The sequence below is a fragment of the Armigeres subalbatus genome, chromosome 3 (genome assembly GCF_024139115.2).
Source record: "Armigeres subalbatus isolate Guangzhou_Male chromosome 3, GZ_Asu_2, whole genome shotgun sequence".
Lineage (NCBI taxonomy): Eukaryota > Metazoa > Arthropoda > Insecta > Diptera > Culicidae > Armigeres > Armigeres subalbatus.
In genome coordinates, this window is record NC_085141.1 from 73,911,381 (window position 1) to 73,929,583 (window position 18,203).

An 18,203-nucleotide genomic window follows, 5' to 3' on the forward strand; every position below is an offset into this window, starting at 1 on the left:
TTCCTGAAGAAAATTCGTGAGAATTTTTAGAAGAATTCTCAAAGGAATTCCCAAAATAATATCCAAATGAAATATACGAAGGATTCATAGAAGAATTTTCATAGGAATTTGTGAAGAGTTTCCCGAAAGAATGTTCAAATGAAATTCCGAAGGAAATTCTGTAAGAATTGCTAAAAAAATCCGGAGGAATGACCGAAGGAATTCCTGAAAGAATTTTCGGAAGAATTTTAAGAATTTTTGGAAGATCTGAAGATACTCCTGAGGAAAATTTCAAAGGAATTTTCTTCATTTAGTTTCCAAAGAGAGTTCTTGAGAAAGTGCTGGCAGAAATCTTAAAACATGTGTATTCCTAAATCGATTTCTGAAGAAATTCCTCAAAGAAATTTTGAAATGATTTCTCCTAAAGTATTCTTGAACTAATTACCGTAGGTGTAATAAGTTCTGAAGAAATTCCTAAAAAAAATCGTAAAGGAATTTCTAAATGATTTTTTGATTTATTCTTATAATTCCTTTTTTTTCTGAAGAATATTATGAGGGATTTCCAATGGAATTTCTGGATTTAACCCCGAAGTAATTTCCAGAGGATTATGAGAAGAAAATGCGAATCAATTTTTGAAAGAAATTTCTTGAGAAATTTTTGCACAAATTTAAACATTTCCGAAATTCCTTCAGGATTTAATATGAAAATTCTTTCCGGAAATTCTTTTACCATTTTTTCAGTAATTCCTTTAGAAATTTCTTTAGGAACTATTTTGGAAAATTCTTTGGAAGTACCTATGAAAAATCCTTTGGAGATTTCTTTTGGAACACCCACGGCAAAAGGTAGTTCCGATGGAATTTCCGAATGACTACACTGTGAATATCCAAAATGGAAGCCGAAAAGGATCCACCTGAGTAGACGCTGTCGCACATCTTACCTGTATGGCGGTCAGCACTCGAAAGAGAGGAGACCGTTAAGGTTGTCTGTCTGAAAGGCGCTGTTGCGGTAGCACTCATTGAGTGCATTATGCGCAGGGGTGGATGACAAATATTGAGTTCATTATACACTGAAATGGAAGGTCTCTCTCACACCCACACATCCACCCTCCTCTCCAAAAAAGCATAAATAGATAACAACTGCACTGCCCACACGAAGGGAGACCCGACGACGAGAAAGAAGCGTTCTACGCACAGCTGGAGCAGACATACGATGGATGCCCACTGCGGGACGTTAAAATCGTCATCGGTGACATGAACGCACAGGTAGGAAGGGAGGAAATGTATAGACCGGTCATCGGACCGGATAGTCTGCACACCGTATCGAATGACAACGGCCAACGATGCATAAACTTCGCAGCCTCCCGCGGAATGGTAGTCCGAAGCACCTTCTTTCCCCGCAAAAATATCCACAAGGCCACATGGAAATCACCTAACCAAGAAACGGAAAACCAAATCGACCACGTTCTAATCGACGGTAAATTCTTCTCCGACATCACGAACGTCCGCACTTACCGCAGTGCGAATATTGAATCCGACCACTACCTCGTTGCAGTATGCCTGCGCTCAAAACTCTCGACGGTGTACAACACGCGTCGAAGTCGGACGCCGCGGCTTAATATCGGGCGGCTACGAGACGGTAGACTAGCCCAAGAATACGCGCAGCAGCTGGAAGTGGCACTCCCAACGGAAGAGCAGCTAGGCGCAGCGTCTCTTGAAGATGGCTGGAGAGATATTCGATCCGCCATTGGTAGCACCGCAACCGCTGCACTTGGCACGGTGCCCCCGGATCAGAGAAACGACTGGTATGACGGCGAATGTGAGCAGTTAGTGGAAGAGAAGAATGCAGCATGGGCGAGATTGCTGCAACACCGCTCGAGGGCGAACGAGGCACGATATAAACAGGCGCGGAACAGACAAAACCCGATTTTCCGGAGGAAAAAGCGCCAGCAGGAAGATCGAGACCGTGAAGAAACGGAGCAACTGTACCGCGCTAATAACACACGAAAGTTCTATGAGAAGTTAAACCGTTCACGTAAGGGCCACGTGCCACAGCCTGATATGTAAGGACATAAACGGGAACCTTCTTACGAACGAGCGTGAGGTGATCCAAATGTGGCGGCAGCACTACGAAGAACTCCTGAATGGCGATGGGGCAGACAAAGATGGCGGTATGGTGATGAACCTGGGAGAACGCGTGCAGGACTAATTTTCCGACTTATTATCACCAGGAAATCCAGGAAGAGATTGGCCGGCTGAAGAACAACAAAGCCCTGGGGTTGACCAACTACCAGGAGAGCTATTTAAACACGGTGGTGACGCACTGGGTAGAGCGCTGCACTGGGTCATTACCAAGATTTGGGAGGAGGAAGTTTTGCCGCAGGAGTGGATGGAAGGTGTCGTGTCCCATCTACAAAAGGGCGATAAGCTGGATTGTAGCAACTACCGCGCAATCACATTGCTGAACGCCGCCTACAAGGTACTCTCCCAAATTTTATGCCGTCGACTAGCACCAACTGCAAGGGAGTTCGTGGGGCAGTACCAGGCGGGTTTTATGGGCGAACGCTCCACCACGGACCAGGTGTTCGCCATTCGCCAAGTACTGCAGAAATGCCGCGAATACAACGTGCCCACACATCATCTATTCATCGACTTCATAGTCACACATGATACAATCGATCGGGACCAGCTATGGCAGCTAATGCACGAACACGGATTTTGCGGATAAACTGATACGGTTGATCAAAGCGACGATGGATCGGGTGATGTGCGTAGTTCGAGTTTCAGGGGCATTCTCGAGTCCCTTCAAAACGCGCAGAGGGTTACGGCAAGGTGGTGGTCTTTCGTGTCTTCTATTCAACATCGCTTTGGAAGGAGTAATACGGAGAGCAGGGATTAACACAAGTGGTACAATTTTCAATAAGTCCGTCCAGCTATTTGGCTTCGCCGACGACATAGATATTATGGCACGTAACTTTGAGAAGATGGAGGAAGCCTACATCAGACTGAAGAGGGAAGCTAAGCGGATCGGACTAGTCATCAACACGTCGAAGACGAAGTACATGATAGGAAGAGGTTCAAGAGAAGACAATGTGAGCCACCCACCGCGAGTTTGCATCGGTGGTGACGAAATCGAGGTGGTAGAAGAATTTGTGTACTTGGGCTCACTGGTGACTGCCGAAAATGACACCAGCAGAGAAATTCGGAGACGCATAGTGGCTGGAAATCGTACGTACTTTGGACTCCGCAAGACGCTCCGATCGAATAGAGTTCGCCGCCGTACCAAACTGACAATCTACAAAACGCTCATTAGACCGGTAGTCCTCTACGGACACGAGACCTGGACGATGCTCGTGGAGGACCAACGCGCACTTGGAGTTTTCGAAAGGAAAGTGCTGCGTACCATCTATGGTGGGGTGCAGATGGCGGACGGTACGTGGAGGAGGCGAATGAACCACGAATTGCATCAGCTGTTGGGAGAACCATCCATCGTTCACACCGTGAAAATCGGACGACTGCGATGGGCCGGGCACGTAGCCAGAATGTCGGACAGTAACCCGGTGAAAATGGTTCTCGACAACGATCCGACGGGCACAAGAAGGCGAGGTGCGCAGCGGGCAAGGTGGATCGATCAGGTGGAAGATGACTTGCGGACCCTTCGTAGACTGCGTGGTTGGCGACGTGTAGCCATGGACCGAGCCGAATGGAGGAGACTCTTATATACCGCACAGGCCACTTCGGCCTTAGTCTGAATAAATAAATAAATAGATAACAAAAAAAAAACAAGACGTAGTCCTATGTCAAAATAAATGTGAGCGAACTGCGCAATCTGCTTAAAATATTCTCAAATTTGGTAAGATGCAATCAGCGTGCAAATACCCAACTCAAAAGGCCTTTTCAAGAATTTTCATGGTTATTTGATCTTAATTTGGAGTAGATTTATTTAACCGTTTCCACTTTAATGTCAGGAAAAGGCCTTTTCATCTGACAATCAAATTTCACGGTAAAGTCAGAGTCTATTATATAGAGTTGCGCAAAGAGGATCTTCTTACTCTTATTCTGAATGATGCTCTTGTTATTATGTTGAAAACTTTCATTTTTGTTCAACCCTTCAAGTGACTTCACGGGAGTGATCACTTCTAAAGCTTTTTAATTCGATAACCAAAGTCACCTACAGAGTGCAAACACATGAGTTTCTTGTTGCAACTTTATTGGGGGTGCATTGAAGTTTTTTGAAGCTGTTTCTAGAACAAATCTAATACATTTCAATTCATGAGTTTTAATTCCCCATAATAATCATCAGGCGATAACAATACTTCCGCCTTACCAAGAAGCATTTGTTTACTTTGCTCGATAGGTAGACGGTTTGACAGTTCAATAGGTAGATTTGGCTTCACTCTTTGCGTAACTCTATATATAATAGACTCTGGGTAAAGTATTAAGATGATTATACAATAAAGCCAGAAATCGGCCATTTTGTAAACCACGTGCTTTTCCAATATTTTTTTCAAGAGCACGAGATGAAAGAACCATAACGCGTATAGGTCTGAAATAATGTTAGATCGTTTGCTTAGTAATGCTGAACAATCATAACTTGACTTTCGGCACTGTACGAAAACTATTATGCCCAGGGCTGTCAGATGATTTTTTCGTAAATCTGTATTGGCAATCTTAAAAAATCTGTATTGTCTGTATTCGAGGGAAAATTTTTTTTTTAATTATACAGAATATCGATTAGGATGATTGTATGTAATCTACTTAGGCTGTGAACCATTCCACTGATTCGTTTAACTTTTAGTTAAAATTTGACACTTCGATGGTTAGTTTCCCATCGTGGTTAAATTTTTACTCCGAAGCCGACCCATTTGAGTTTTGACAGATTGATAGTTATTCGGAACGAAATGGATTTGGCGCCAATTTTCTCGCGAACAAAGTTTAACTATCGAACTGTCAAATCTAACCATGCTCCGGAGCAGGGTTATTTTTAACCACGGCGAAATAACCACTGAACTGTCACATTTTAACTAAAAGTTAAACGAATCGGTGGAATGGTTCACAGCCTTAGATAACATTTTCATTGAGTTTTTCTTAACATGCCCAAAAAATGCCCAAATAACGATTACTAAACCCGATTACGCAAAAATTGCTATATCTTACCATTTATGCATGCCCAATCAACTGATTCTTATAACACAATTGCATAAAATTGTGATACAGTCAAACCTCCATGAGTCGATATTGAAGGGACCATCGACTCATGGAAAAATCGAGATGTGGAATATAAAATCCTTGGAGAACTGTTGTAAGGGACCATCATAGTAACCCAGAAAATATTTTTTAATATGGAAAAAATTGCTTCCATGAGTCGATATCGAGTCATAGAACATCGACTCATGGAGGTTTGACTGTAGATAAACATAGCACAATGGCAATAAAATTTTCCAGTGTGCCTGTGAAAGATCTACTGATACTGATACTGATACTGATGGATACTAGGCACACCAACGAACTTAGCAGTCAACGAGATACATGAGGTCAAAGAGTAATAGAATGGTCTCAGGAAAAAAAAAAATAACTACCTTATAAACTCACATATTCCAAACTTCTTTAAAATGTATGACTTCGTTTTTTGAGACCCAATCAATTTAATTAGAAATAACAGTACTCTATCTGAAACTCAACTGAGTTTACGAAGTACAAAGAAAGCAGTCACACCTCAAAAAATGGTTTTTATGTGTGGCAGTGAAATGGTACTAGGGGTTCTGCCAAATCGCACCAAGCGCCAAACAAAAATTCTCCTTGTATATGTCCAAGCTTTCGTTTAGCAAATTTATTTGATCGGATATCCCAACAACTTAGGATATTCAAAATTTTCGTATGAATTGATATGAAATGATTCCTCTTTTCCTTTTTCGAACGAAAGATCACAAGGTAGTCAAAAAACCGCTTGGTGCGGTTTGGTAGAAACCCGGCCAATTATGGAAAGGCAATATCCAATAGATTTGAAAGCATCACAGTAGACCTATAATGAACCACAACGGAGAGCCACTAAAATATTAATTAAAGCAATCGTGGTGATTCGCTGTCAGTTAAATACATGTGGTGAACCATTGAAGACAGGAGTGATAGTTTTATAGCAAACCGTATTTCATTTTTATAGGGATGATAACATTTGAAATAACTAAAAATCTGTACAAATCTGTATTGTTTTTGAAAAATCTGTATAAAATCTGTAATCTGTATCAAGTCTGTATTGAGGTTAAAAAATCTGTAAAATACAGATAAATCTGTATATATGGCAGCCCTGATTATGCCAGATTTGAACTTTCGAAATGTATGTAAATAAACGTGTGGTGAATTTGAAATTCACCACGGGCTTCATTCTATAATCACCTTCGAACGGGAGGAATAACAACTTTTACAATATTACGATAGTTATAACTGTGTGTGTGTAACGGTGAAGCGTGCTCCCGTTCAAGACCGTGCATTTATATACGTCATCGATTTTTGTTTATATTTTCCAAATTACTAATACGCTTTAAAATCTATCTTTTCGTCACCTTAGTAACAGCTGTAGTCATTGATGCTTGGATAAATAACAACTTTATTATTATATGTAATGTAAAAGGAGCTGAGTAACTAAATGAATTCTGATTATTGGTATTATTACATTGCAGTTTTTGATTTTTTTTTATTCTCTGTCAACCATACGGACATAATCTTTCATGAACGAAGGTGTCTTCTTATCGCGAGTCGGTCGAGTTGTAGAAGTGCCTGTTTGTGTTTTGTCATTTCGGTGGACGACGTTTTTGGAAATCCCAGGCTCATTTTGTTCATTCTGTTCACGCCATTGACCAACTCTTTTGGTTTGTGACACATGCCGCTTAGCCAGTTTTCCATCTTCGCTGTTCAGGACCAGACTACCATTGCGTTGCTCGACGACAGTATACCGTGTAGGAGAAAACCGCGGATCTCCTTTTGTGCGATTGTGTCGCTCAATCACCACTTGGTCTCCTGGAGTGACCCTACATTTCCGTGCCCTGCGTCGCTCGTCTTCTCGTTGTTTTCCTTTCAGTTTTCCTTCAAGGTCCTTGCGTTCCAGCTGATTTGGTTCAAATGTTGAAGTGCCGCGATGGATCAAGGGTAATCCTCGCTTGATTCTGCGGCCATACATGACTTCCTCAGGTGGTACGGCAGTTACGATATGCTCGGCAGCATTATGAGCATTGATGGCGCTTTTTAGTTCGTCCATGTAATTAGTGTTATTACAGGTTGCAGTACACATAGCCTTATTTATCAATTTCATGCACCTCTCTGCAAGTATGTTTTACTACGGGAAAAGAGGTGTAGAGAATGTGAGTGTTACATCCCGCTGTTTGCAATATTCCGCAAAGTCAGTACTATTAAACGGCGGCCCATTATCTGTTCTTATAGCTTTTGGATAGCCTTCTTGTTGGAACACACTATCAAGAACTTTCCGTACGCATTCAAATTTTGTGGACTTTACAGGCCGAGCGATGATGAATCTAGATCTATAGTCAATTATAACTAAGATCAGAATGCCACCATATTTTATGTACGGCCCATTAAAATCGATTGCGATGGACTCCCATGCGGTCTTTGGAGCAAACACTCTCTCCATCGGTGTAGGCTTTTCCGGTTTTCCGTTTAAGCAGCATATTTTACATGATTCAACCCACTTCATAGTATCTCCCGACATGCCAGGCCACCATACGCGTTGCCGCATAATGCTTTTCATCTTGGCAATGGATGGATGACCTTCGTGCGCAACTTCCAAGGCTCGTACTTGAAGAGACAAGGGTATTACCGCGCAACCTGTCTTGATGACGATTCCGTTTTGGATGGCCAAATCGCTCCCAACCAGTTGGTATTTTCGCAGATCCTTAGACCAAATCCCTGATTCGATTGCGCTTATTACCCTCAATAGCACGTCGTCCTCGCTGGTTTTGATTTTGATATCCGTTTCCGTCAAGAATTCAACGGCGTTCGCTTCTAACGTCGCAATTTCCCACGGACTCGTTTCTTCATCGAAAGACTCATCTTCTCCATTGTAGAGTCTCGAAGATGTATCTGCGATGTTCTCCCTACCGCGGACGTACTCAACGTCGTAGTTGTACGGGCTTAATCGGAGTGCCCACCCATCGGCCCGTGTCAGTGCTCGCTTAGATTCTTCTCTTGTGCGGTTAAGAATAAAAGTAATTCCCTGAGCGTCAGTACGGAGCGTGAAGCGTCTACCGAGCAAGAAGTACGAAAAATGTTCCACTGCCCAAACCGCCGCTAGGGCTTCCCTTTGGTTTTGTGGATACTTTTTTTCGGTAGGTGTTAGGGCCTTTGACGCGAAACTAATTACTCTTGAATCATGATTATCGCTTTCTTGAATCAGGACAGCTCCTAAAGCAACCGGTGATGCATCGGTATATAGGACGGTCTTTTCGTGTTCAGAGAAGAAACCTAATGATATCGTACATTCTATAATCCGCTGCTTGATTAACTTAAATGCCTCGCTTTGTTCGTGATCCCATAACCACGACTTCGATGTAGTAGCGTTCCATAGTGGGCTCGAGATCTTTGCGAAATTCGCAATATAAGGACTGAGAAATGACGCGAGCCCTAAAAACTAAGGAGTTCTGACAGTGTCGTAGGTTCTCTGAAGCTGCGTACACTTTTGGTCTTTTCATGATCGATATGGAACCCATCGGAATCAAGCTCGTGGCCGAGGAATTTCAACCTGGTTTGGTCAAATTCACATTTCTTCATATTTAACGTCAAATTATTATCTTTCAGGATCTGTAGCACTTTAGCAACTGTTGCTCGAAGACCTTCCAGCGAATCGGAGAAGATGAGAATGTCGTCTATGAATACAATGACGTTATCGATGTCTTTCAGAATGCGAGCCATCTCCCGCTGAAAGATCTCAGGCGCGCAATTAACGCCGAACATGAGGCGAGTAAACCTGTACATCCCATCTTCGGCTAGGAATGTAGTTAGGTCTCGTGATTCCTCTGATAACTCGAGATGGTAAAGGCGTTACTCAAATCAAGTTTAGAGAAAAACCTGGCGCCGTTAAGTTTTATTCTCATCTCATCGAGCAATGGTAGCCTATAGTATTCACGGTTTATGGCCCGATTGGGAGCGCGCATATTGACTACGAGCCTAAAGTCGTTGCTCCCCTTGGCCACAGCGGACATGCCACTTATCCAGGTCGGAGCGGAAGTGGCCTTTTCAATTATTCCGCGCGATTCCATTTCGTGCAGTCTTTGCCTTGCGGCTTCTCTGTAAATTTTATCAAAGACGATTCTATTACATTGATGTACCTTTTACTCAATCATTTTTTATAACATGTTGTTTTAAAAGTATTTTTGTTACAATATGGTTTCACTCACCAGTATGCTGCTGGCACATTGTAGTAGGCGTTTTTAGTTGGTGGAATATTCGAGTTGACACTAAACTTCACTTTTACGCCTGGCATTATCGGAAAATTTCCTTCGATTTCCACAGCTGTTCACGCTGTTGCTGATAAGTAGCAGTCCCATGTCGCTTGCAGTAGACCGTCCAAGGAGAGATCTTTTCCTCTAAGTACGACGTGAAAGATGGCAGGTTTGATCAATTCCGGTGAACATGGTTTAATGGTATTGATTTTAGCTTCGATGACTATCGGATCCTGTGATCCATATGCGTGGAATTTGTTCCTTGAATTACAGCCAATCATTTCAATCGCTGCTACGCCTTGTGTGGTCTCGCGTTCAAGCTGTTCCCAGTCTTTCCCACCAATGATATTCACATCAGCACCCGAGTCTATCAAAAAGCTTATAGGACTGGAAGATCCGACAGAGCAGTCTATCAAGACGTCATCTAAGGATAGTGCATTTACTTCCTGCGTTCAATAATAATCAAGAATATGTGTATCAGTATGAATTCAACTTTATTAGAACAAAACAAAAGATAAAGAAGTGAACATCGTCAGGTAAGATTATTCTTTAAGTACCTGCTTGGAATTCTCGTATTCGTGTTCTCTCGATGATGTACTGTCCATGGATCTTTCTCTGCGATCATACTGCATGGTGTTCAGTTGTTTCTGGCGACATGCTGCAACAAAATGTCCGCGCTTCCCACGCTTGTTACAATTACGGTTTAGCGCCGGACATTGCCCGTTACGATGGCTGTACAGGAAACATCGCGCACATCTGGAACGGCGTTCTTCTGTCCACTGGGTCGGTGTATTTCCACGAATTCGTTTGCTCGATGTCTCCATATTTCTAGAGCTTGCGTTTGGCCGCTTACGATTACTCCGATCGTACGACTTGGAACGATGTAGTCTGTTGACTTCGAAAGGGTCCGGGCGGTTTGTCTCGGCTTGAAATGCCTCATCTCTCGTCGCTGACTGGACAATAAAATTAGTCTCGTATCCGTATGTGCGGGCTTGCTTAACCAATTCCCGGTTTTTTAATCCACTTAGTAACTGTGCTCGTACGAATCTATCTTCGTCTTCTGTGCTGTAGTTGCACGAGCGCACCTTGCACATTAGCCTCGCATGAAAAGCGACTGCGGCCTCGCCGTTCTCTTGCTTCATTCTAGAGAAGGCTTCGTGTTCGGCGGCAGTGTCTGTCATCGAACGGAAGTAGCATTTGATATTTTCGACGAAGATTCGATAGCAGTCCGAGTTGGTCAAGCTTGGTCGTAGTTTAGCAGCTTTAATTATCTCCTGTAGTTCATTACCCATTGAGAGAAACAGCAATTGTGTCCTTTTTACCGGGTCATTCATGTTGCTGGGCGGAGCTGCAAGGTCGAAAGTTTGGAGGTAGCGGTTCCAGTCCTCCCACATTTTGTTGGCAGCGATGCCACTAGGAAACGGTTTTATATGTTCCCATCGAATGCTGGAGGAGTTACTTCCGCTGGAGTTTGTGCAAGAATTGACATCGTTGGATAGGTTCCAGCTGTTGTCCTGATTTTCACTGGGAGTGGTTCTGGGTGTGGGCTGAAAACGCATCAAAGCCTCATTTATGCCAGCGATCATTTTTCCATCCGGTCCATTCGTTCCGTGTTTCTTGCTTGTTCTGTTATATCGCTACTGGTATTTCCAACCGAGACAGTTTCAGGAATGAGATGAGATTCGATGAAGTTCGAAGCCTGAGAAGCTGTGCCTGGTGATGGGCTAGTAATACACGTGACCTTTCCTGTGGTGTTGCTGTCACCGATGTCAGAAACGTAATTTTCGCTGTCTGAGCTGCTACTGGTGTCGTCAGCACTATCACTGTTTGAATCGGCTTGATGGTCTGTAGACGTATTCCTGCTAGCTGAGTCGCCACCGACGATCAAATTCTCCTCCTCGTCGTTCAAAATTTCTCCCTCTTCGGATAGGGAACCGACTGGTCGGACATATTTGCCTTCGTTTGCCATTTCGACTGGCTTGCACTCAGCACACTCAGTTCAATGTAACACTCTCTGTAATGAAAGCGACAAGTATTCGTGATAGTATTATACGGTAACCAAAAAAACAAAACAAAGAGAATCGGAGGGCATCGAGGCAGAATTCGTGTTATGGTATGTTTGTTCGAAATAAATGTATGTTTTGATCTTGGCATTTGCAAAATTTTATCCGATTTACTACAATTTTACCCGCTTGATGCGCGATCTTTTCGGTTCGGTATTAAATGCAAGGTAGTGTTCGTTTGTATGATGCGCGATTTTTCTGATCCGCCATTCGCTGCGCAACCATTTTGTCCGTTTGATGAGCGATCTTTAAGATCCGCTATTGGGTGCGCGACAATTTTGTCCGCTTGATGCGCGATCTTTTCGATCCGCTGTTGGCAGCGCGACCATTTTGTCCGCTTGATGCGCGATCTTTTTGATCCGCTGGTGGGTGCGCGATCTTTCTGATCCGCTGTTGGGTGCGCGACCATTTTGTCCGCTTGATGAGCGATCTTTAAGATCCGCTATTGGGTGCGCGACAATTTCGTCCGCTTGATGCGCGATCTTTTCGATCCGCTGTTGGCTGCGCGACCATTTTGTCCGTTTGATGAGCGATCTTTAAGATCCGCTATTGGGTGCGCGACAATTTTGTCCGCTTGATGCGCGATCTTTTCGATCCGCTGTTGGTAGCACGACCATTTTGTCCGCTTGATGCGCGATCTTTTTGATCCGCTATTGGAGTGCGCGACAATTTTTGTCCGCGTGATGCGCGATCTCTTCGATCCGCAGTTAAGTGCGCGACACTTATGTCCGCTTGGTGCGCGATACTAGTATCCGCTTTCAGAATAGGCGACTATGTTCTTCTTTTATACACGATTGTACTAGTTCGTTTTTATACAAAGGTTTACTTCAACACGTTAGCACATTTTTCACTTCGCCATTTTGTTCGACGTTACAAAAATAGAATTCTCTTTAGTCGATTCTTCTTTTGAATGGCTTTCACCGGGAAATGGGTTAAAAAAAATATATCTTTGCCTGATTGCTCAAGGTGGATCCTTTTCGGAAAAAGGTTCTGAATTGATGTTGCGCAAATATCGCAACACCTGTCGTACGGTCGCCATTGTGAATATCCAAAATGGAAGCCGAAAAGGATCCACCTGAGTAGACGCTGTCGCACATCTTACCTGTATGGCGGTCAGCACTCGAAAAAGAGGAGACCGTTAAGGTTGTCTGTCTGAAAGGCGCTGTTGCGGTAGCACTCATTGAGTGCATTATGCGCAGGGGTGGATGACAAATATTGAGTTCATTATACACTGAAATGGAAGGTCTCTCTCACACCCACACATACACCAAGTCCTTTTCAAAGAATTTTCAGAAGGAATCCCTGGAGGAATGTCAAAAGGAATCAATCAAGTGCTTAAAAGATGAGTGAGTTTTATTTTGCGTACATACATACACACACGCACACACATATACACAGACAGACATCATCTCAATTCGTCGAGCTAAGTCAATTGGTATATAACACTATGAGTCTCCAGATATTCTATCACAAAATCGTCTTGAAAGTGAATATATAGCCCTTTCGTTCAACCTTGGTGTATGAGAAAGGAAAAACTATCGAAGAAAATCCTGAAGAAATTTCAAAATTAATTATCGAGCAAATTTCCAAAGAAAAATCCGTAAGATTTTGAGAAGGAATCTCGGATGAAATTTTTATAGGAATTTACCAGGCAATTTCCAATAAAATTTTCGGATACCTATTAGATTTTCCTAAGAAATTCGAAGATCTCTCCAAAAACAATTTGGTATCACTCGTCGTGAAAATCTGATTCGTGTCTTTTGGTCAACCTTAGGAAAATCCCTCTCTTCTGGTGACTCTGTCAAGTTCGTTGAATCCATGCTGTCTTTGCTTCTTACTTCATATACAACCAGCATAAAGCCGATCGTCAAACTTTGAATGCCGAAGGGTGAGGTGAACAATGCAGTTCAAGTTTAAATTTCAAACTTCACAGCAACAAACTAACGATGGACGCACGATTAATCACACAGTTTGATCGACCATTCCCACAAAAAGAAGGAATTTGTTATAAACGATCAATGCCAATGGATGTCCAAGTGACGTAATTTTCTTTTTTTCTCTCTCTTAAAAGTGAGTAAAATGCCAAATAACCGAAACCGTTTTTATTTCATTCAATCAATCCATTATGCTCGGCACGATTATCTCATTACAGTGTGAATACTGTTCATCGCATAGATGCTTGGAGCCGTGCAATGCCATCATCACTCCTCCTCACGTCCCGTGCCAGGTGCATCAAATTGTCTACCAAGAAATTCGCACCAGTTTCTGTTGGCTTATCTGGCAGCTTTGGAGTTGCATCGGGACGGAATGCACGCGCTCTACATTTTGGGTGTTTACGCAACTTCAAACATTACTGGGGGGTGAAGTATGACAGTGTGGAATGCCGGAATTTGGAACTAATAAAATCAAGAGCTAGGACAGTTGATGAGATACCCAGCACTGCGTTTGCATTGTGGCAGTGGGATTGGGTTAATGAGATTGAAAATAAGAACCGATATGATCAACTAGGGCCAATAGAGTTTTTTCTTTCAAAATTAGTAGAAACATAAACAGTTTGAAGCAAGTTTTTTAAAGCAGCAACTAATATCAATAGACAAAACATGGGATTCTTGTTGGATGCAGCTTATTGTGATACAACACATGCCCAAACACACATAGCCAATTAATCGCTTTTTGAAAAGAAAGTACAGCCTATCTGTACACGTTCGGAAAACGAAAAAGATAAAAATCCAATCTCCCAAACAATGACCATCGTTTATGCGCAATAAATACGTAAATTGCGACACACCACAATCACAACTCAACATTAGGTCGGATCAGAAGATGAAGGTTCGCATCTTGCTCGCTCATTGAAAGCTAATCGTTTTCATTATTTATCTTCATCATCATCTATAGACACATTTAGGAAGAAGATATCGAGGGGAAATGCGTCCAAAAAATCTAAACAAATTTATCAAACATTTGAATACTACTTCGAATAGCAAAAAGTGATGAGTAAAATATGACTGACCAAATGAAACAAAAAAACCCTTGGCTCGAACGTTGATTACCATAGCACTAGGTGCGATCGCGCGGAGTATCGTATTGGCATTCTAATTCTGATGACGCCCTCGATGTTAGATTTCAGACCCGAAATCGTTCCGGCAGACGAAAAAAGGGGTCTCGGAATAGGCTGAGGTGATTTACCACAGATGGCAGTTTTGTTTGGTAGAGCCTTTTCCAATTACAAACGGAGGATTTGTCAAACAGCAGGCTGTCTTAACGATGGCGTTGACTTTATCCAATGGCAGGCTTGCATGACGATGATGGAGGCTTTGTCCGACGGTAGATTTTTCTTAACGATAGCTGTGGCTTTGTCCGACAGCAGGGTTACTTGACGATGGCGCAGGTTTCGTCAGACGGTAGTCTTGCTTGGCGATGGCGGAGGATTTGTCCGGAGAAAATTTGCTTGATGATGGTGGAGGTTTTGTCGGATGGCAGGCTTGCTTGATGATGACGGTGGCTTTGCCGATAGCAGGCTTACTGGGCTATGGCAGAGGCTTTGTCCGACGGCAGGGTTGCTGGACGATAGCGGAGGTTTCGTCCGAAGGCAGTATTCTTGACGATGACAGAGACTTTGTCCACAGAAAGTTTATTTAACGATGACGGAGGTTTTGTACAACGGCAGGCTTGCTTGGCGCTGGCGAAGGTTTCGTCCGACGGATGGCTTTCTTAGCGAAGGCAGTGGCTTTGTTCGACGGCAGCCATGTTTGACGATGGCGGAGGTGTCGGACGAAACCTCTGGCATTGTTCAATTCTCAAAATTACTGATAACCTGTAAAATAATAATAATTTCGCAGAAGTCTGTGATTTATAGTGTGTAAAAGTCGTGCAACGTCCTACGACCTCAAGAGTAACACAGTTTTCAAAAAACCGAGACCTTCATTCTTCTTTCAATGGAAAACATAAGACCATCACTAATGAAAATTAGCATTCTATCATCTATATGATGACGGAAACTCGAGGCATAAGACGCAAAGAACAGTGAAACCACAATTTATGTACAACCAACCCAAAAACAATTATCAACCAACAGGCGGATGGCGTTTCGATCAGTCAGTGCCTCTAGTGCATACCTCTCATGCACTCACCGTAGACTTCCATAAATTCAAAATCTGCATTAGGTGCCCCGATGCGGTGGTTGTTTCTGATCAAGTAGCGGCCCACAAAAGCGTTGTATTCTATTTCGGTTCATGGCAGTTAATCACGATCCCGGCCGGCGCGCGGACGATTATACGTGCTGCCGACGACTACATATCCAAACCAAACTGCACCTTTGCGGCACTTAATGCGCAGCTTATTAACGGCTATCATGGGTCGTGGATGTGTCCCACAGTCGGTATAGGTGTGTTTTTTTCGTAAGCGACCGACGAACGGCGACTAAACTCTTTGCGCTGACGCTGTAAAGGAAAACAAATGTTTAAACTGAAACCCATTTTCAGCTTGTTGAACAACAAAAACGATCATGGCTGCGTTTACTTAGTTGCCGGAATCAGACAAAGTGGCGTATACGCCATTCGTTAAGTTAAGCATTTTTAGTTGAAATTGTAAAATTGCTATATCACATACCGGCGGATAGGTCACTTTACCTGATCACGGCAGCACACCGTCTGTGGGTGTAGTAACTTTTACTTTCGCAGTTACTAACCATCAACTAGCATTACTAGCAACCCCTAGCATCGAGTTAATTAGTTAGCAGTTCGTCTGTAGGGCGTCATTCAACTTGGGGTGTATTCAAGAGGTAACAGCCCGGGCTGCACCGTGGTGCGCTGGCTGCACCACATTAAACTAATTGGATGCTGGGTGACCCAGGCTATACGCTAGCTGCGTTGATGCTGTGTGATGGTGACAATGTTCAGTGAGAAATGCCAATGGATTAGAATTGTTTTCATAGAGAGTGTCATATTATAGTTTGACCTTGTGACATTTGATTACAGGTTCTCAATTATTAAAGTGGGGTTTGAACAAGGCCGGATTTAGCCGGAAGCCTCGGAGCCGACATTTTGTGGGGTCCCCAAAATGCACAAAAAAAAATGTTATTGGTATTGGTACATAAGATTTGTGGGAGCCCGAAAATTCCACTGGATTTTTTCCTCTATGAGGGATTTCCTTCAGAAATTCTTCTAGAAATCCCTGCAAGAAGATCAATGACAGTATCTAAAAAAATATTTTTTTTGCAATTCCTGTGAACATTTCTGGGAAAATTACACAAGAAATAACTGCGGAGCCTTCCAAATTTTTTCTGTTGATTTTTCTCCAAAAACTCGGATGAATTTGTACAAAAATTCTCTGTGGATTATTCGCTGAAAAATTTCCGCATTAGTTCCCAGAGGAATTACGCAGGAACTCTCGATGGAACTTTCGAAGGAATCCTAGGATGGAATTCTCGTAAAAATTACCATAAAGATGCCAGGAGAAATAACCGTAGGAATTTGTGAGAGAAAATTCAGAGAAAATTTCACAGGAATTTGATCACTCAGCACTAATCCTCTTATTGTGCAGACGCGTTTTCGTTTGGTGCACTACCCAGTCAAGTTGTAAGTAGGTCCATTCTGCCGCGCTTCCCCTGGAAAGCTGGCACCGATCTGTATCGTAATAACCACTACCCGCTGCAGATTTCCACCAACGCTCCCCTCCTGTGGGCATCAAGAGGCGCCGATGGAAATATGGTGAAGAGGATTGGAAGGAGTACGAGCGTGTTATGTCATCTGTCTGCGCGGACCAATCTACCTCGTCGCTCACCGAGTCAACTGGCACGATTCTCGCCGCCGCCCTACAAGCTATCGCCGAATCCAGTGGCCGTCACGGCTGTCGAGCACATAGGTGGTGGACCGAGAAACCTCGGCATGCTGTTAAAGCCAGACGCAAGGCCTTACGTGTTCCAAGGAGGCTCAGCAGCGATTACCCGCTTATACATGATGCTCTAGAGTCTTATAGGGAGAAACATCCGCAATGTAAGATAATCATCAGGAAAGCGAAGTCCAAGCAATGGGAGGATTTCATCAACCCGACACAGACCTCCGCCGAACTTTGGAGGCAGGTAAATGCAATCGAGGGCGGCTCCCATCCACCTCGATCAGGGCAACCGCACAATTTCTGACCCTGCACAAATCGTCTCCCAGTACCCATCAGAATTCCTGAGGACTATCGCTACTCGTAGTCTAGTAACAACTCAACACTACCCTTATTCCCGCGCTGAACCAGCCTTTTTTAACAGGCGATTTGGCCCATGCGCTTGTCAAGTGCAACGGGAACTTATCCGGACCGGATGAGTTGGGGATATCTCTTGATTAACAGACTCCCTCCGGCCGCGAAAGCCCTTTTTCTTAAGCACGTCAACGACATTTGGGAAAACCGCACGTTCCCGGACAAGTGGATGAAAAGTTCCGTTGTGCTTATCCCGAAGAGCAGCGTAGCTAGTCGCGATGCATCTAAGTTCAGGCCAATCTCCCTGACCTCGTGTGCGTCCAAAACCGTCGAGAGATTGGTCAATTGGCGACTCAGGGAGAAACTGGAAGCCAACGAAAGGTTTGGCTACCGTCAACACGCTTTTCGCCCAGGTTATGAAAACAGCACATACTTTGCCATCCTGGGCAGTGTGCTCCAAGAAGCGTATGAGAAAGGCAACCATGTTGACATCGTCAAGGCTGAACCGAACCTGGACCCTTTTGGTCCT

General features: G+C 43.5%; 1 protein-coding gene and 1 long non-coding RNA gene across 4 annotated transcripts in view; one reads left to right on the forward strand and one right to left on the reverse strand.

Moving 5' to 3' along the window:
* LOC134220208 (uncharacterized) overlaps positions 1 to 18,203 on the reverse strand; it is a 189,533-nt gene that overhangs the window by 51,550 nt on the left and 119,780 nt on the right. The window lies entirely within an intron of this gene.
* On the forward strand, positions 9,667 to 13,880 carry LOC134226690 (uncharacterized). The gene is made up of 3 exons (XR_009983541.1): positions 9,667 to 9,961; positions 13,263 to 13,558; positions 13,641 to 13,880. It is a non-coding gene; the product is annotated as an uncharacterized LOC134226690 (long non-coding RNA).